The following is a 20,600-nucleotide window of genomic DNA, read 5'->3' as shown; positions in this document are numbered from 1 at the left end:
GCAAGCAGAGGAGAGATGACTTTTTAGCGACTCCACTGAAGGAAAGAAGCAAAAGGAGTATATGACCCTCACAGACTTCGGAGGATTTACCCAAATGCTATGAGAGTAGAAAGAGCTTCTGTTACAATTCATATTTTGCCTCCAGCCAATCTCTGATCCTGCTGCTCCAGAAATGTCAGATTTGAGGCTTTTGGCTCATAGGAGCCTTCCCTCAACTCTCCATCCTGAGAGACAGGGAGAACAGCAAACTGAAAACATTAAGTAATAAATTAAAATACTACAGTTCTACACAGTCTTCTCCCAGCAACTTCCATTCTCCCAGCAACTGTTGTTCCTAGTGAAAACATGAACCAGTGAAAAAAGGGTTCTCTTAGACAAGCCCCTCTGTACTGGCACTGGCATTGGCCCTGCAGGGGAAGCCCAGAGCTGAGCCCAGACAGCAGCCCTGGGGCAGTCCTGTGCAGATGCAGCTGCAACAGGGCCAGGTCCAGGGTATGCTTGCCAATGGCCAAGTCTGGGCCCAGGACTTGTGACAACTCAGTGTGTGAGTAGCCCAACACAACGCTAGGCACACCTAAAAAGCAATGACAAAGACATCTTAATGTACTGCTTCCCACATCCTCCTCCTCCAGCTAAATCTGAACATACCAGTGCTAATAACTGCAGGCTTTAAGATATACACCAGCTTCAAGCTGCTGTCTGCATGTGATATCGCATACCTGGAGCTCTGCACTAGCCTCACGTAAAGCTAGAAAGAAAGGAGGTGGCACTTGTCCAGCCCTGCTGATCAGGACAACATGAACTACTTTCAGAGCTGTCTGTTTGCCTTTGGCAGGGAAAAGAAATGGTTTCATGAGGCACAAACCACTTCTTGAGCATCTGTCCCCAGGATCTTGTCTCATCAGGGACTCAGATGACAGCGACTGGCTACTCCACAGTGAAAAGATGAAGTTTTCTGTGTTCCTCTTGCCTCACCATCACCCACTTTGTAGTCTTTGTCTGGCAGGACATGCCGTAGCCCTCTGAGCAACCCTGAAACAATACTTCCAAAGCACCCAGAACAGCTACAATAGGAGCTTCCCACTACTTCCCTTTCTACACTAACCTCATCGCTTCCAGCAAAACACTTTTTACTCTCCAAGTGTCTCATATGTTTATGGAGACATCTCATTCCCACAGGACAGTCAGTGGCTTCCCTTGTTTGCTCCAGGCTTTCCCATCTTCCAGGGCAGAGCCTTGTGCTAGGAGCAAGCCCAGAGCATCCATCTCATCAGGCTCATTGGGACTGAGTGGCTTTGGGCCACTCACCAGTGCCAACTCTGCATGTTGGCTTAGGATCACTCCCAGCCAAAGAGCCTGTTGGAGGCTGGCTCCAGCCTTTGTATCTCACTAACCTCCCACCAAGATCTTCAGAGGCATAGCTTCCTACATCACAGTCTGATGGTAAATCCTCAGTACAGCTATGGGTGTCTCCTCGTTTGGAGACATTTCCACCACTAAGAGCCACGTTTAGTCTTTTTTTTTTTCCCCAGAAGTGAGAGTAGTGGGAGGCTTTGCCCCCTTTTTTTTTTTTCCACACAGCCAGAAGAAGATGGTATCGAAACAGTCTGGAAGCTGAACATGCATTTTGCTCTGCAGTCTCTATTTTCTCACCATTGAGAAGGAGTCAAACAAAACTAGCTGTAAGGGTAATACCATCAGTGAAGAGCAGAACTGGAGAAGTTTCTCTTAGCTGTTACTAAACACCAGGGCTGTCCTTTCCATGAAGAGGTAGCAAAAGGAACCAGGTCCAAGACAGATACCAACACCCTAGACTGGAATTTTGCTCCATTTCCCTGGCATGTCACAGAAAAGAAAAAAAACCCAAGCCTTATGGTAGGTAGAGGAGTGGCTGAGGAAACTGAGCGTGTTCAGTCTGGAGGAGGCTGAGAGGAGACGTGATCACTCTCTACAACTACCTGGCAGGAGGCTATAGTGAGGTGGGGGCTGGTCTCTTCTCCCAAATAACAAGCGATATGACAAGAGGAAATGGCTTCAAGTTGCAGCAAGGTAGATTTACACTGGAGATGAGAAATAACTTTTTCACCAAGAGAGTTACTAGACACTAAACAGGCTGCCCAGGGAGCTGGTGGAATCCCCATCCCTGGAGATATTGCAAAGCCGTGTAGCTGAGGAGCTGAGGGACATGGGTTAGTGATGGGCTTGGCAGTGTGAGGTGAGTGGTTGGACTCGATCTTAAAGTCCTTTTCCAATTAAGATGATACATTCCACACGTGAAGGAAATAAGGCAGAGTGAGCAGTGGCTATAGTGGTAAGCTAGAAACAAGGCCAAAAGGAGGCTTCTCCCTTTCAGTCAGCTCCCCAGCAGAGCTCTGGTCACAGGAGAGCCTGCCTTGTCCTCGAGAGCTGACAGGACACTGTTCACTCCCACGGGAAGCTCCGGCTGCCCAAGGCAGGAGGGAGGGACAGACCTGCTGGGTAGTGGGGATTTCCCTCCCTTACGTCAGCACAGCTGAGCCACCGTCCTGGGGCCTTCCCGAGACGGAGCGGGGCCGCGGCGGCCTGGGCTAAAGCTGGGCCGGAGGCTGGAGCGCCTGGGGACAGGTGGCAGCCCCCTGCCATGGGGTCAGGAGTGCATATCAAAGGGGTGGCCGGAGTTGTGTAGGTGGAAGGCTTGGCCACCCGGTCCAGCTGCTGCACCACATGTCTGGCATTCTGGCGAGAACCGCGCCACAAATACACACGGTGTCGTCACGCCCTGCGGGTCAGACCCAGGCTGGGGACAGAAACACCAGTGACCACATCCTTATGTCTGAATGCCTGCCCTGGCCCTGCTGTATGGGGCAGTGGGTGGCAGAGGGCAGGACCAGGAGCACCTTGCAATTCCCCTCAGTTTTCTAGCATGGGCTCACACTTATCCTCTCATCCCAGATCCACCTCAGAGTTCTCACACTCTGCTTCCACCTCCCAGGCTTTCACATCAGAAGCTACGGAGGCTGGTGTATGGTCATCGCAGATATCAGCTTCTGAAGTGCTGGTGACAGCCAGCAGCACCAGACCAGAAGCAAATGAAAGAAGAGGTTTGCTCTATGTGAAGTGAGGTGAAAGTTTTCACCAAGTCATCTGCATGGAGGGCTTCACTGAGAGAGAGAAAGTCACCAGCAAGGATGGCATTTACTGTCAGCCGCAATGGAGGAGACAGAAATGCAGTGGCCTGAATATTGCTGCATCACTCATCTTTCATTCCCTCAAACTTTTCCTTATGAGTCAGAGCTGAGCTGAATCGTAACAATGTCTAGTTCCTGCTGTCATCCCTTGCTGTTTTCCATCTCCTGCATGCTCCACACAGGCAGAAACCTCTCTTCTTTTGGCAGCTTCAGAAAATAAATCCTCCATGCAAAAGCATTGGTCTCAAAAGAATTTCTCATTTACAAACAGGATACAACAAAAACTCACTGCTTGGCTGTCAGGGCTCTAGTTCCCAGCATTAAAGCTATGTCTCTCTTGCAATCTGAGGTGCAGGCACAGCTCCTGCAGGCATACCCAAGCTAATGGGATTAAAGCCAGTTCAAGAAACAGCAGCAATTAAAACAAAAATCCCCAAAGCAATAACCACTAGTGATGGGAGCCCTGGCTGTGAACCTGCATATCCTCTGCTGAAGCCTCTACACCTCCCCAGCCAGCAATACCCAGCTCATCCAGATTACCAGTAACATGGGTGTGTTTACACAAGTAATAATTTTCCTCCTGATTGTGCTGGAGATACAGTTTGAGAATACAGTCATTCAGGGACACAGGGGTCCTTTTCCAGGGTTACAACTTGAAAAACAGTAAGGATAGGACATGCTCAGCTTGGCTACTCAGACTTCCCTCCTCAGGATGGACTGCAAAATCCACTTAATGAGTGACAGTAAAGTACATGGGCACAGAGTAAGGGTTTGGTGTCATTTATGTAACGTGAAAGTTAATAAAACCTTTTTTTCCCCCTCTCAGAACAAAGCTCAGGAAAGCTGAAGAGCCTGTTTCATGTCTTTATGGAGAAGATAATGACTTAAGGAGAGTCTCTTGCATTACCCCCATCCTTGCACTTTGATGTTAATAGCCCATATATGCATCCTTGGAAAAAACCCTCATATGTGATATGATCACAACTTTACACCTCACTTTTTCCAAAGTAAAACAATTTCTGCTCTGACTCAGCCTAAGCACGTCATACATTGCACCCTTGAAGCCAGCAAAAGATTAACCCTCTGGCCCAAGCTCTCAACTCAGCCTTCAGCTTTTCAAACCAGGGTAATTTCCCTGTTGCCACAAGAAGGCAGAGAGACTGGCTCCAAGGTGCTCAACAAACATTTCTTTGCGAAGTCTCACTGTTGAGCACTGTTGCTGTCATCTCACAGGGTGGCAGGTCAGAAACAGTTTGGGAGGAGGGATATGGGTGAGGTGGGTTGGGGTTTGGTGGTGAGTTTTTTTCCCATGACTACCAGCTCTCCTGAAAAGACCTGCAAGCAGGAGTTTTAGTGAAGCTAACTCTTTCCATTTGCCATCCTATTACCATCCATCAAAATGCCAAGTGAGCCAAACCCTGCCTATTGCAGTGTCTCTGCACACCCCTGACTTTCCATACTTTCCAGGGGATTCACTTATAAATTGTGACCTCTATGGCTGTGAAAGGAGAGGTCATCTCTGTCTTGGAGGAGCATACTAGCCCTGGAGAGCAAAGGTATTTTAGCCCCTAAGGTCTATATTAGAGATAAATAGGAAACATCCTCTTAAGGTTAGTGGTCCAAAGAACAGTTTGATACTCAAACAGCATCACTTCAGAAACTTTAACAGTGCCTGTCTCCTGCTCAGGGGTTCCCAGGCAGCACTCACAAGCTCCATTAACTCTGCTGAAAGTAGCAGCTTTTGCAAGTCCTGTGGAGCCCACCTCCCGTACACGACTCCGGCACCCAAATCTGCTGCAACTTAAGATAACACAAGAGAGACAACCAGAATGTGTGGGATACTGTCACACATTAGCCACTGAGCATCTATGGGCTGACTGTATGTCTATAATCCACAATGAACATTGGGTAATTGGCTCCCTAATTGGCTTTCCCTTCATGCTCACTATGCAAGAGGTGCCACCCAAGTCCTCCTGGGACCGGTCTTGGAAGGGCAGGGGGCCACTCAAGGCTGATCTCAGCTCTGAGAAAGAGCTATCACTTAAGCTATAACTTATCTCTTTCCATCCTGCTAGAAAGGAATGAGGGGACACCTCTAAAACCTCTCGGACAGCTGTAGCGCTGGCAAGTGCATCACTAACCTACTAATGGATGCCCAGCCTCCCAGATGGATACAGGTGAATCTTTTCAGTAAGCTCAGAAGATGGGGAATGGAAATGCTCAGAATAGCATTTTCTTTTATATCTTCCCAGTCTCCAAGAATGGTCCAGAACTGTGCTTGTTTTCCTTCTGAGAGAGCTGGCATTTCATACATTTGTCATGTTGTATTACAGACCTCTCTGTGCTCTATTTGCAGCAAAAACCTCTGTCACCCTTCCCAACATAAAAAAATGTTTCCACAGTCTGCAAAGCTCACAGTAACACCTCTCCCTGTTTCTTCGCCTGATGATGACTCCTACTCTGTCTCCTAGAAGTGAAGAGAAACTTATTCAATTACTTGCAGTTCTAATGTTGTGAGGTTTCTAAGGATCCATACTTGAAAGTAGTGTTAAATAGACTGTAAATGGTATTACTGATAATACCACTTAAACCAGCTTTATAAATAAAATGTATCCCTGTCTAAGATCACCTAATTAATGCCTCTTTCCAAATAACTTATCCTAAAGCATTAACAATCAATTACTAGGCAGACAGGCTTTAAGAAAGGCTCTTCTAAAACAGATTGCAACATGCAGATCCTGTGTTGTTAAAACAATTCACATGCCTTTTCCACATACGATTTCAAGTTACTAAGGTAAGCAAGACCACACAATATAACTTAATACATAGCAATCAAAAATTTCCACACAGTCCTTTCATATAGAGCCATGTCCATACATAATTAGTGATGCAACAGACTTTCCCTGAAGTCCCAATTCCTTCAATTGAAGCTTAAGCCCAGCAAAGAAAGAATTAAAATTCTTTGGTTGCCGCTGAATCACTGGCTGCGTTGGGTTATTTTCCTGGGCATTAGACTTTAATTATAACTAAGCTCTAGCCATCTTTTCTACTCCCTAATTATAGAGGCAACAAATATTTCACAATTCCAACCGTTAAAGAGATCTAAGAGTGCTCAGTGCAAGGCTGGCTTCACTGGGACCCTTTTCACTCTTGTTTAAAGCGCTAGAGAAGAGGGAAAACTACTTTGCACACAAACCCCACTGATATTAATCTTATCAGGCCATTGCTGTATCAGCTTACACACTTCTTGGAAGGACTGCAAGCTTTCCTCTAGCAGGGCACAGAGGGCCACACCAGTGCTACCTACTGATGGCCTCTAACCAAAATGCTCTTGAGAGAGGGATGCGCAATTCAGATCTGCAAAAGGCTCATACTCGGAAGCATCAGCGGTCACAACATTTGGAAAGGACTCTGGCAGATCAGTTCTGGGCTTTTTTTGATCTGGAGACTGAAGATGCTTCCAGCCCTGCCCTGGCTTTTCTTGCTGTGGTTACCATCATGCCACATGCATCCTACCAGAATGAGTCCCTGCAAGTGTTCCAACTGTATCACTTCATGGACCAGCAACTCACTAACAGTAAGAAAGGTGGGACTGTCTTTAGGCATCATATTGTGAACAGCAGCAGTTAGAGGAAAAACCCCTGTCCTGGCCCTCATGCCTCCAACAGCAATAATCATCTCAGCACAATGGCCAGGCAGAGATCGGTTGGATGAAGGTGCAGTAGCATCCTAACCAGGCAGAGCTACCATGCAGCACAGCTTGCATAGCACGAGTTACCAACTCTCCCCGCAGAGCCAGGGCTGGTTGCCCTTGCCCAGAGGCTGGTGGATAACCCAAGAAGAGAAACTTGCTGCAGATTCCAGAGCCCCTCAGTCATCTTCCAAACACCTCTGCCTGCTGCCATGAGATGCAGCCACAGCTGCTCAACTGTGCCACAACCTCCTCCTTCCTCTATCCACAGCACTGCCCAGTCCAGAGACCCAAGTACATTTATAGCTATAGGGTGTGCTTGTGCCTACAAAAACCACCTGGATAACTTCCCAGTATTTTGTAATTATGCACACCACCACTGACCTAGGCAATCCCTTGACCAATAATAAAGAGTCAAGTGCCCAGTGAGCTCCAGAGCTGCTATTAATCACAAATATTCATCACAGTGTCTGTCTGCAACTGCATTTGTACACAGGTACAGAAAAGAAGGTACCTCCTTTTCTAGTATATGCCACGGGCTACTTTTTGTGTTTGTCTGGGGAAAGCATGAGGAAAGTAGAGAGGAGAAGAAAATGTTGACTTCAGAGATGAAGTTTGGATGTTTACAGTTGTTACAAAAAAAATAGAGCTTTGCAGACAAAAGAGAGTGCCAAGAAAGTGCTCAGAAGCACATACAACTTTCATGGTGAGCTTTAACATAGTTTAAATTATTTCATCTCCAACATCTATAGTAAGTTTTCAGATGAAAACCAATCTTTTTTTTATAACAATCATATGTAAGACTCTCTTTGCATATCAGTTTGTTTAGGTATGTGCCCAGACTTTCACTCTGAATGTAATGTTAAAATGAATTTAAAAAGTAATCAACCAACGTTCCTCTTCTGTGCTTTGACAAGGACCCAAAACCACTACGTTTCTTGTGGTTTTCTTCTAAAATCGTTATGACAGGATTGAGTGGAATCACGAGGTAGGTTTGCTGAGTGGTTGGTTATGAGAATATAATAGAGTCCAGAGTCAAAGCATTTATCTGTTGCATCAGGGCAAGGGATCACAGTGTTTCTGTGGGTACTCATAACCATGTGCTTGCATGTCCTAGCCTCTGAGTGATTTTATATCACACAAGATGATAACATGCACTTACTGAGAATATCTCTGCAGGAAACATCATGCATGGAAAGAAGTGACTCTCCACAATTTCCTTGAAGTTAATCCCAGAGGTAAAGCCAGAAAGTCCTGCTCTGTCATTCTAGTTCAACTTTAACCCATAAGGAAAGGAACAGCAAAGTAATATCAGTTGCTTTCACTTAAAAGAAGCAGCACACCAAAGTCTGGCATTTTCTAAAGACCTCCTAAATCTTTCCAGAGCCACATGCAGAGTTCCTTTTGCTCTCAGTCAAGTCATAAACTTATTTATCTCTGCAAAGGTCCTAGAAACGAGTGGCTTCCCTTTCTGTCGCAAGTACCTGTTTGGCTTAGACTGGTGTTGCATTCAGTAACCATCTGAGAAGTGACCAGAGCCAACTCCCACAAGGGCAGCCCATGGGTGAGAGTACAAACAGATGTTCAAAACTCAGATATAAGCAGAGGTTCAAATGGCACAAGAGCAACAGTAACAGGACACATGGGATCCAGATCTAGGCTGAAGCTCTGTCTTTATTCAAGTCTCAACAGACTTCTGACTTCAGGAAGGTTTTTGCCACTGGAACATTACTTTCAGTTTAATTAGGAGGCTACAGCTACATCTTTCTCCTTTTGGCTTTTCATGCCCTGGGGAATATACTCAGCAAGCAGGCAGCCTGGGGAACAGGTATGCAGAAATCCCTCTTAGCCCAGGAATGGGCATTGTGAGCAACTTTCCCTGTACTAAGAGGGTGACACAGACACTGTAAGCGAATGCCTGTGAGGAAGTTAGATCAGGGAATCCACTTAAGGAGATTAAATAATTCCCTGTGGCGTTTTTCAAGAGCTAAATTAAAAGGGAAATGATCTCTTCATTTGAATGAGTCCTCCCTCCTTACATAAGAGGGCAAAACCCTTCTTACTTTTCTTCCCACTAATGATCAATCTTATTCAATACGTTTTCTGTTTCTAACCTTCTGTTTTGCCACCAAGTCTATTTCTGCATCCACCCAGAACCAGCCTGATCAATACTGTGGAGTGCAGAGAAAGAAGGAAAGCAGCACAGTGAAGGACTGCAGTCCAAATGGGAGCTGTTTGCTTTGAGTCAGCAAAACAATGTGTGTTTTTACTCACGGGTGTAGTAGAAATTCTGAATCAAAAGCCAGGCTTTTCCCCACCCACCACTTGAACATCACCAAGCAATGAATCCAATGCATTGTGTTAGGAGATTACACTACTCTCCCTGCATAACAAGGACAATTGTGCTGCACCAAGGATACACTAACAATGTAGAATGTCATTGATTTGGGCTAATCTCAACACTGTTGAACTCAAGACTTGTGATGCTAGATGAAGATTAATGGTGAGGAATTGGATAGGATTGACTACTAGCTTCTGTAGACACATTTGGCATGTCTGTGGGCTAAGAATGTTGTTCTGCCCTGCTCTTCTGAGCAGACACGTAACAAACTCTGTCCTAACCAGGTAAGATTCAGCTCAGGACCAAAAGCTGTGTAGTTGTCAGCCCATCTACCCAACAGCACCAACACAGTCACAGCCACACGCCTCAGCCTGCACTGTCTTTGGTCCAGATCAGATGGATACGTCTTCAAATATTGCATTGCCATCCTCTCCATCCTGCAAGGTCTGACCCTGCAAGCCTCTGTGCTCCGGGTGTGCCTCAACCCTCATGATACATCCAGCCTCATCTCAGGTCAGACCATCCATAAACTGTAGGAGAACTGCTTGCATTTCACAGTGGCCAAGAACTGTGCAAACCAGACTGCAGAAAGCATTCAGCAAATTCAGGTTGTCCTTAGATGACACAGTTGACCTAAAGCAAGTGATTTGCAGGTGACTGGATAGTAGTAAACAAGTCAGTATCACAAATTAGCTAGTTACAGTAACTTTCCAGAAAAGGTGAAGGAGGAATAAGTGGAGACCTGCTCTGAGATGAGTAAATGGACAGTCATCAGTCCTAACCACAGTGCACCTGCTCTCAGGATCTCTTGCTCCAGCTCTCAGCACCCTCACCTCACCTTCCCTGCACTGCCACATCAAGGCAAGCACAATATACCTCTCCATGCCTGAGGCACCTCGAGAATTCCCAGCAATGCAGGAGCATGAGCAAGGAGAGGGGCAAAGCTGGGACAGGGAGCTGGGAAGGGTCAGGGAAAGGGCAAAGAGCCCTGTGGTCGCTGCTTGTGTTGCCACATGGAAAGGATCAAAGGGAGCAGCAATCTCTTTCTGAAAATATCCCTTTCCCAGCCAGAGCCATAGGGGCCAAGGTATCCCCCTCAGCAGGCACACAACCGGTGCAGCCAGCAGCATGGCTTTCCAGGGCTGCAGTCACAATGAAATGGAGAAAAAAAAATCATGCCAGGACTGCTTTGGCATTTTGACAGCTAGCTACCGTAAGGCAATTGCCTGTGATTAGAATCCTAAAGGTAAGTTACACCAGAATGTCTCTTGCTAGGAGTTTCTGAAGAAAATCAAAGGGGTTTGGACCATCTGAAAGGTGTAGAAAGAGATGTGTAAGAGTAGAAAAAAAATGAATGACTCTGCCAGGGAATAGGAGAGCAGCCCTGAAGCTATGAAAGGTAGGAAAGCTTGATCATAGCAGAGACTGCATCCAGCATGGACAGACACCAACAGAGAGGATAGGCTGGGGTCCCTGTGTTAAGGCTGTAAGGTCTCTCTGAAGGCATGTTTCAGCACAGGTCTTCTGCAAAGTGTAGAAACTAGGTGTGGCAGACATGGATTAACCATCCTGCATTTGTCCAAGAGATCTGAAACATGCACCATTGTCCAATAGCAAAAAACTCTCTGAGGGCTATCATCCTAGAAAGAGATTGCAAGGTGAGAATGGATCTCCAGAGATATGTATGGGAGAAAAAAACAACCAGAAATCATCAATCAAGGGATGTTGCAGGGAAGTATCCTGACAGGGATACACAATCATTGCCTTAGCCTCTATCTATTTTTGCTATGAACTATTCCTTTTCTTTCCAATAAGGTTAGGTCATAAAAGAAGTTCCAATTTTAATTCTTTTGGATTAATGGGCCAAGCTGAGATAAGGCAAGTGCTGCTGTGCTGGAGGTTGTAGTACATATGTTATATCAATGACCTTAACTGGTCATACATCCATGATCTTATATCAACCCACAACCTTCAAAGAATGAAAGAATGAGCTTTTGGAATAGGCTTCATGACAGAAAGCATGTGCACGTGGGTGAAAAGTCCTGTAAATGTCACAGTTTCCTTACAGACTCATATGGATGCATCCCCAGGGACATATGATGTTCATAAGTGTGCAGTGAGAGAGCAAAGAGAACCCACAAAACATGCAAAAAAGAGGGAGGTCCTGAGAAAAATCATGGAGAAAGTTCTTCTCAGCTGTGTGCAAGCTCAGATGCTGAAAACCATGACGCTATCTGTACTGAACTTTGCAAATGAAAAGGATTCAAGGACATCCTGAGAAATGCTGGGCTCAGACACCGAGTTTGCTTTCTAATGGAAATGACCTGCTAGATATTGAAGATCATGGATTAATTGCTGGTGCTAATGAGGAATGAGCCACACAAGACTACTCCAGAAACATCAGAACCCAAAATATTAATCCATAACTTCCAAACAAATGTCACTTCACTTAATGACATGTAGACTTGTCATTGTTTGCAGATGCTGGAGCTGCTGAGGCTTTTGTGGGAGTGAGAAACAAAACAGCCAAGCTGTTTTGATCTAGTGCAGGGCCCCTACAAACAAAATAAGGACAAAAATCTCTTCCTGCCAGAGACAAGCAGCTAAATATTGTGGTGATACTGTACTGCTCTGTCAGAAAAAGGAGATGGTAAGCCCCATGAAAACTAACTCATCTACACTACAAAAACAACTGGAGCTGGTATTATGAAATGCTGTCACCTCCCACTCAACAGTGGCTCCCACTCAGCCACTCTGAGCTAAAGGTACTTCTGCTCAGGCCAGTTCAAAAACAATTCATCATCCCTAGGCAGCTTGTCTTCTGTTTTGTACTGTGACCACATTTCAGGGTGATACTGGGCTGGCCAGTGTCCCCTAGTAGACAAAGCCCTGGTACTTGGACAATGTCTGTTATTCTAAAGCAAGACAATTATACCCATATATAGTTATCATCAAAAACTCAGTTGATTCCTAATTCCAAAGTGCTTGTACAAATAAGATGGTGATAAGAAAGAGAACAAACCCTTTGCAAATGCAGCAGAGCTAAGTGTCTGCATATGCCTTGCTTAATTACCTATTCAATTACCTATTCTCCTTCACCTTCTGAGAGTAAGCAAGCATGAAGGATCTAGATAAGCTTCTTTATGCCACTGACTAGTTAGTTTACTCCTAACATATTTTCCCCTCTCCCTCACTTTTTCAAAGCTAGAGTTCTCACCTGCTTTGCTGTTTTTGTTATGGAAACTCCTTCATGTCTTTGCTCATCCACTGGTTCTTTTAAAGTTTGACCAGATTAGCAGAGACTTAAACACTTCGAACAAAGGCACTGGGGAATACAATGTGCAAGGAACTCAGGGAGAGGAACTGCCACACCAAAATGTTAACTTCTGTAACATTTTACAAATCCCAGGAGAAGCAAAAGCTCTAGAAGCAGGGAGATTATACCTGTTTATAGATCAGCAATGTCAAACCACAGATAAGCATTTCAGAGAGCTTGTGTAATAATCTGTGTGCAACAGTACTATCATAAAACATGACTGAATAGTAACCTCATAAAATGAAGTGCAACGGTCCAGGGAATAACTACATCACCTTCCACAAGCAGCATCACTATTTAGTCCAATTTGAAATGTCACCTTTGCAAATGAGTACGTGCCCATCTCCTTGGCACTGTTATATCTTTATTGTTCCAAAATGGCTACTAGGTGCCAAACAGTGTTTTTGTTCAGTCAGTAAATGGTTGCTCTAGAAGAAAGGCAAGTGGATCTATTGCATTCCCCACCACTCATTTCCCAGGCAAATACCACAGCGCTAAACTCCACCAAACCTCCATGCTCAGATCTGTGGAAACTTGTAGTGTTCCAATAAGTTAAAATTACCCTGAACTCCCTGCAATATGAGAGCTCCCAAAGTGCCCCCACATTAAAGAGATTACTAAAAAATGCGAAATGTTCAAGTCATTTGAAATTGCCATGTGATCAGCACAAAGTAAAGGGACATAACTGGACTGTTTTAGATGGTTCTGTAAATCCTTGCAGCTTGTGATTCAAGTAGTGATAGGAGATGCACACACATCTCTTAAGAGTTATCAGATATAGAAGGGGCAAAGAATAGTTGTGGTAGAAAGAAATTCCTTGGCTCAGGTAAGGTTTATATGCCAACCACATCCAGATTCTGCACCTCTTCTTGCTTGATGAGACCTTTTGGGAATTATTGAATAGAAACCACTCTGCAGGTGTATATGTAAGATATATATGTGGTGATGCAAGTTAGGAATGTGAGGATACGGGGAACAGGACAAGAAATGCAAGTCACTAAAGAGAGATAAATCTGCAATAACAGAGCCATTTTCCCAAGAAGAATTTAAAAAAAAGTATGTTCCCACTTGCACCCTTATAGCACATGTATGGAGACCTCCAAAGAGCTCTTAAGGTGCCTTTCTTAACAGTCTGGTTCAGGGTCTGCATTCTGTCTTCCCACCTCTCCTTACAAAGGTTTCAGCAGAAGGTGGTACTGTCTTTGCAGGAAAACATTTAAGATTATGATAGCATGCTTTTCTTCGTTTACCTTGACAACATCCACACTCTCCTTGCTTTTGGAACTGGCCAGCTCCCATCACCATGGACAGGTGTGCAAAGAAATACTCAATTCCTACATGTTTTATGCTGCTTAATGGCCACGTAGATGGAAAAGACAAGTGCCCTGTGCTCTTTGAAGGGAAGGCTGCAAGAAGTGGTCCAGCTTTTAGCAGATTGAAGAGAATCTTAATGAGAACATTTGTAAGACTGGAACACAGAAGCAGCATTGATGAGGGACACTTAGGCATCAGGGGATCTCTCTGCTCTGGATTTATAGTGCTTATTATTGTTTTGCAGCTTCAACATCATACAGTAGGGAGAAGAAAGTTCTTGAAAAAAACACTCAAAACAAAAAGAAACCCAAACAATCCAGAATAACACCCTGCATTAACTACCAGAAAAAGCCCTAGGAAATCTGACTTCACTGTCTGCCAGTCACAGAAGTCACTCGCCTGTTGTTAACATTGAAAAATTTCATTATCTGTCCCAGCAGGGAAGGAAGAGAGCCTGGGAACACATTCACTTCAGTAGTTTTTCTTTCCCACTTGTATGAGAGGGAAACAGTGCTGGTGGTTTTGCAGCAGAAGGAAGCAACTCTGGGCTCATCCCCCAAAGCAAGGAAAGAGCTGGTCTGGTGGTGCACAAAGCAGATGTGTATATGCAGGGGAAGCTCAGCAAAACCCAGGTGACACAAGGTGGTTTTTTATCTGCTCTGCAGCTCTGATTACCACCACTTCCAAATAGAAATTGAACATTTCAGTGTGCTCCAAGGAAATCCACACAAAATGTACCTCAGGACCCTGGGGACCCTATCACTGAAAAGTCACTAGTGGGCTGTAGGATTAGTTGCTTTGGAGATGTAAATTTGGATAAACTACAGTATGGGTATGTTATTTTGGATGACAATTATCTTAAGTTAACATAATTTCTCAGTGTTGCATTAAGGGAAGAGTATGCAGAGGAAGGAGGAGAGGTGAGTTCACCAGGTGAGGTTGAAATACAGCTTCTGAATCTGCAAAATGGAGTGTGCAGCAAGCCAATCCCGAATTCAGAGTGTGTTGAGGAAAGCATTGCTCCACACTGAAGGCTCCTATTTGAGTGGGGTGAGAGATGCACAGTGGATGTCTTGGCCATGAATCAGAGAAAGACCATATTGCTAAGTAAACCAGCACATAGCAAAAGCCTTTTTCCCTAAAAGCAGCTCTTGGATCCACAGCATTTCAAAGCCAGTGAGATACCCAGAGCTCACATTTAGGCAGCGATGACAAGTTGCAAGAGAAGGATTCCACTTCTTACATTGTACATATGAAGATTTCAAGGGCTTTTGACTTTGTCTAATCAACAGCCATTCCCACCACAACACTCAAAGACTTCATGTGAAATCAAGATCGTTTCTTGGCCAAATTTTCTCTGGGTAAACGATCGCTTCTCAAGCGCCAAGCCGAGTAAAAAGAGAGAGTAACGTGTTTTAACATTTTTCTATGCCATTAATCAGAGAGGAGAGCTAAATCACCGAGGCTTAAGTTTTCCACAAAAAGCTCATCATTAAAAAGAAAAAAAAATGCATAGGAATTTTTACCAGAGTGCCTGAAAACAGGAACAAAGGATAGAAAAGCTAAGGCAACTCAAGCCAAATCAGGGATCCTCTCATCTCCTAGTTTTATCTCTGTGACTGAGGTGTGGATTTTGCAGAAGTTCAGTCAGAGCTGCAGACTTTGCAGGGTTCCCACACAGCAGAAACAAAAGCAAGAATCTCTCACGCTGCTTGTGAACATTTCTGCAAGGCAGTGCCTCACCCAGTGCTTAACAGGAAGCTTCCCATTAACAATAAGAGAAGGATGACGAATGAGTGTTTAAACACTCTCCAAACCCATTCATTTCTAATTGTTTTATCATATAAACCATGTTAGTCACACGAGTGTTTCAGAGAACTTGTATTCTATGCTTTTAAAATGAACCAAAATGGTTCTGTGGCATATCTTGTCCCTGCACTGCACTATGTGCTGTGCAAACATAGTTGCAGATAGTTTTGAGAGGATGCTCTGGCTGACTATGACAAACAGAATAAATATGCCTGGCAAAGTCTCACCAATGGGTCTGTATCCCATAGCACCCTTTCAACATAGTTTGTGTCAAGTATTTGATAGAAGTGGGGGGGAAGAAGTAATCAGCTTTCTGTTTTGCAGAGGTGAACACAGTCACATGTGATATGCTGTGACTAGCCCCCAAGAGCAACCCTACACTGAGGAGCTTTTAGGAATTTCCCACTGACCACCTGCTCTTGAAACTGCAGGGGGAAATCCCACATGCTCTGGGATGAAGGGAGTTCAGTTAAAAACAGCTCTTAACAATTACAGCTGCAGGTTATTTTTAATTGAGTTCAGATGATGAATGTGAAATAGATGATTTCAAACGAGATAAGGAGGGAGATTGTTGCTCCCATCAAAAAGTTAGAGAGCTCACACTCTCCTCAGCCAGGCTAGAGAGGAACTTTTTAATCACTGAAAGAGATTATGGGTCCAAACTATCAAGATCTTCAGTACTCAAAATCGCCTTTGGGTAAGTCAGAAGGAGGTGCTTTTTTGTCTCTGAACAGGCCTGGAGAGCTCTGGAAAGCTTTCCCCTTCAAGGACTGACTGCAGAGTTGGCATACAGTGCTCCTTGTCACACCAGCACCATGACTGTCCTCTGTCCTGGAGAAGAAAGAGGAGGAGCTGTTCTCATAGCTGCTACACTGCAGTTCAGAGTTGGCTACAGACTCAAAGTCTCAGATGCATTGCTGAAAATGTCTGGGCAATAGTTTCCCCACTAGGAAAACAGGGTCAAGCTTTCCTTTATCCAGCTCTATCTAATCCATTTAGGTGATGAGGTCCTTTCACTGTAAAAGATGCTGTGGAAAACCAAGGTAGCAAAGTTTTTGATAAAATATGGATAACAGTAACTAAACCATGGTTTTGGGCCTGCAGTACTGCCAGCAGCTTTTCACTAATCATTGTGCATACAGATGGGTGACTGGATGGTGGAACAGAAGCTTTGAAGGCACAATGGAAGCCCCTTGGTACTGACAAAGAGTAAGAACAGATTTGTTAGGTTTGGTGTGTTTTCCATGGAAGCTAATGAAAACATTCATTAAACTAGATGCACAGCATGTCAGGCTGAATACCAACAGAGCAATGGGGACACGTGCACAAACTACTAAGATGGGCATCTCCCCACACCAAACATCTTTAATTTAGATTCTGAGCTCAATTTATCCATGCACATGGTAGAACCATAAAAAAGACAAAAAGACTTCTCTAGGCTATTGTTATATGGAAATACAAATAAATTCACTCTGGCTGAACTTGATCAACACTCATTTCCAATGTAATGAGAAGAGCACACATGCAACTCCTCCCTTTTCATCAATCCCAGACCTTTGTAGGACATTATTTCCATTAGAAAAAAAACCCAAAACCAAAATCTGTAAATGCATGTGTGCAAAAGAAAGGGATGATCAGAGCTGGGAAGAAAAAAACCAATCATGCCTAAAAGCATACACAGTGTTTCACAGGGTAATTGCAGAACAAATAGAAAGCATAGCAGAGATAAACACAGCCTGTGCTACATTTTCACCATCATCTTAAGAGAGTTTTAAGGCAAAGGGAAATGGAGTAGATAGCTTTTCTACTGGGCCATTTCCTGGTATCTCAAAGATGACTAATAATAAAAATTAGAGAGGAAGCACTGCTGAGTAGGTAGAGGTCTTGCACACACTGTGCACATTCAGTGTCAATTCCTGTATGCTTGGAGCAAGGCATATCTTAGCACAAGATGAAGCCAACCTATTTCTTAAGTGCACTCCACAGCTGCTGCACAACACCATCTCACCCCCCTCCCCCTGCCCCAGTTATGACTCAGCTGGGATTTGGGCTGGCAAACTGCAAACACTTTCACAAACCTTCACTACTGCCTGCCATGTCATACTTTCTGTATAAAGAGAAAGAAGTTAAGCTTCAGAAGTTTCATAAAAACATACTAAGAAGAGGAAAATACAGCGGTTATCTGCGGCAATTTAAGTGCAAAGTTAACTTCAGGAAGTCACTGTCCAAAAAGCAGAGAAAGAGACATCCTGAAATAACATGTCCCATGGAGTGACACACACACCCCGTCCCTGACTACCTTATCTGTAGGGCAGGTGTACCACCTGCCCCAAGAGAGCATCATCAACCACCACCCTGGCTTAGCCCTGGGATCCAAGCAGCTGATCACAGTTAGTTTCTGAGGACCCTTTCAGAAGAAGCAGGCACTGCACTTCTAGCTGGTTTGTTAACCAGCTATTGAAATTAGCAATCCTCAGTTGAGTCAACAGTTGGGCAGTTGCTTATATCACCTTACAAGGAAAAAAATATTGACACTCTTATATTGTCAACAGATCTAGAAGTAGGCAAATATAGACAGAGATAGAGTATTCAGATAACCTGGCAGCCCCTGCCAATTGCAAGCAAAAGTATAAACAGAAGGCTCTCTGCTTTGTAAAGATTTGCAACAGGTCAGCAACTACATGTGGAGCCCTAGAAACATCTTCTAAGCTGAATTTAAGGCCAGAGAAGCATAATTTTGCTATCTCAAGGATTTTCCTGTTCAAAATTGCTGCTGATGTTACAGTCTTGAGCAACTGGCAGGCAGTGCCTCAATCCCCTTTGGCAGAAGCAGCAGTAGTTTACAGATTCAGCTGCAGCTGCCAGATAACTCAAAACAACTAGAGCAGTCTGGATTTTGAGTCACTTTAAGTCAAAATCCCTGATTAGATTTAAAATAAATCTTGATGTTGTTCTGCTCATTGAGGCTTACTGAAAAAAAATTGACACAGGTATCCTCAGCCTAGAGCCCATCCCAGCTTCCAGGGATGTAGCACATATCCCTGCTCTTCATCACTCACTGTTTTCACTCAAGGGAGATAAACACCAGAAGATGTTGGGCAAGCAAATGCCTCAGATTATCCTGCCTGAAGCTTATTCTCTCTTTTATGCCTTCTCCCAGTGCTCTTAGTCCCATAATTCTTCTATCCACACACCTCCTAGCAGTCATCCTTCAGCTACTTACCCACAGGGTCTTTTGCTTGGACATAGCTCTTTACATGTTGCTGGGCCATCCTATGCTCACAGTACCACATGACCTGGGAGGGACTGAGAGTTTTACAAGTTAATCCCGTGGAAGTAGCTCTCAGAAGGTCTTTTCCTAAAAGGCCAAATGTCATTTTACAAAATCAGACTAACCATTCTTTCTCCTAGAACAGCTGGTAACTCTTTCAGCAATGCGTTATGTCTCATACAACTGAAAATACTAAAGCTCCTTTTGTTGTGCAAAGACTTTTTCTTTACAGATATAATTGCCAAGATTGCCTGAAGGGCGGAAAGAAACCCCTCCATCTCTACACTCATCCTCTTGCTCTGTTTTTTTCTAACTCAACTCAGAGGAAGACTATTCAATCCCTTTCCTCATAAAAACCACACAGACTCTCCAACAATGACAAGTGGCTGCTTAGGCTAACCACATGAATCCCCACATCCCCTACTTTCTAACACACACTTGGCAAAGCCAAAGGGACACATCGGTTTGTGGTGCTGTGTGGAGGCCTGAAGCCCACACCAGTCTGCGATTAGTGTGCACAGAGTAAATACTGGCTGATGTTCATATAATTAACCTCAAGGGAGGCTAGAGGTGCAGACATGCAGGAGAAAGACTTTGAGATATCAGTCATACTTTTCATGGTGTCTATGAAGTTTCAGCTCTGAAGACACGTGTTATCTAGGTTTAGGGTTGTGCGGGAGAAGACAACAAAATTTAGGCTCAGCACAAAGAGACAGGCGAAGGTTCAGTCTGAGCTGCAGTTTCTTCTACCTGAACCAGTTTGCCCAACCCTGGAGATGCTACTTAAGATATTAGCTTTGCTGAGGTTCCCACCTGACATCTTTCAAGGAGGGCAGAAGGGCTCAGAGAACTCCAACTCCACCTTGGCTTATAAACTTGCCAAACATGTTTCTTGGCAAGGTAGCAGTCATTTCCCCAAAGGCATGGTGGTTTTTCTTTGTCTTCTACCCTGTTCTAGCCCTATGGTGCTAGCAGTTGTCACTGGGAGACAATCCTAAACCAAGAAAGCAAAGCATAAAAAAATGTAAAAAATAAAAAAACAACAAAAACATGAAGACCACAGCTACACACAAAAAGGACACGTTGATCAAACAAAAGCCAAGATGGACGGGAAAAAAAAGTTACTTACTTCTCAAAAGTTTTTTGCTTGCTCCAAAGTAAAAACAAATGATGGAATAAGTCATTCCCATTGTGTTTAGCTGCTCTATGTGGTTTTCACCAGTAGCCACAACTGTCTGTGTTGATTTAAATATTATTTATAAGGTACAAGGAATGATTTGTGGAAAAGTCAACTAGGGATTTGATAAACTGCAAGAAAGTGCTTGGAAGTTTTTCTGGTCTCTGCTGTGCCCAACACTCATGGCCACGGGCCTCTTTCTGCCTCTTTCCCTTTTTTGCCATTTCTCTCCCTTCTGTAATTACAGGCTGAGAACACCTCTGCAGCAACACCAACAGTCACACACACTCTTTCAGCAGCAAAAAGTAAAATGCTGGGCATCTCGTTTGAGAAAACACTGGAAATGGAAGATGAAAGAAGATTGATTCTCTTGGAGGAGACCTACAAGCATCCAGGCTGCAATGAGACTGTTGTCCCCTCAAAACTCAATAGACTGGGAGATGTGTCAATACAATAGGTGCTAAGATGTCCAAGCAGGCTTTGCTCATGGCAGCTGTGCATTGCCGGGAACAAT

Source organism: Colius striatus, chromosome 12, assembly GCF_028858725.1.
Source record: "Colius striatus isolate bColStr4 chromosome 12, bColStr4.1.hap1, whole genome shotgun sequence".
In the NCBI taxonomy this organism is placed as follows: Eukaryota; Metazoa; Chordata; class Aves; order Coliiformes; family Coliidae; genus Colius; species Colius striatus.
Note: the sequence above shows the minus strand (reverse complement) of the source record.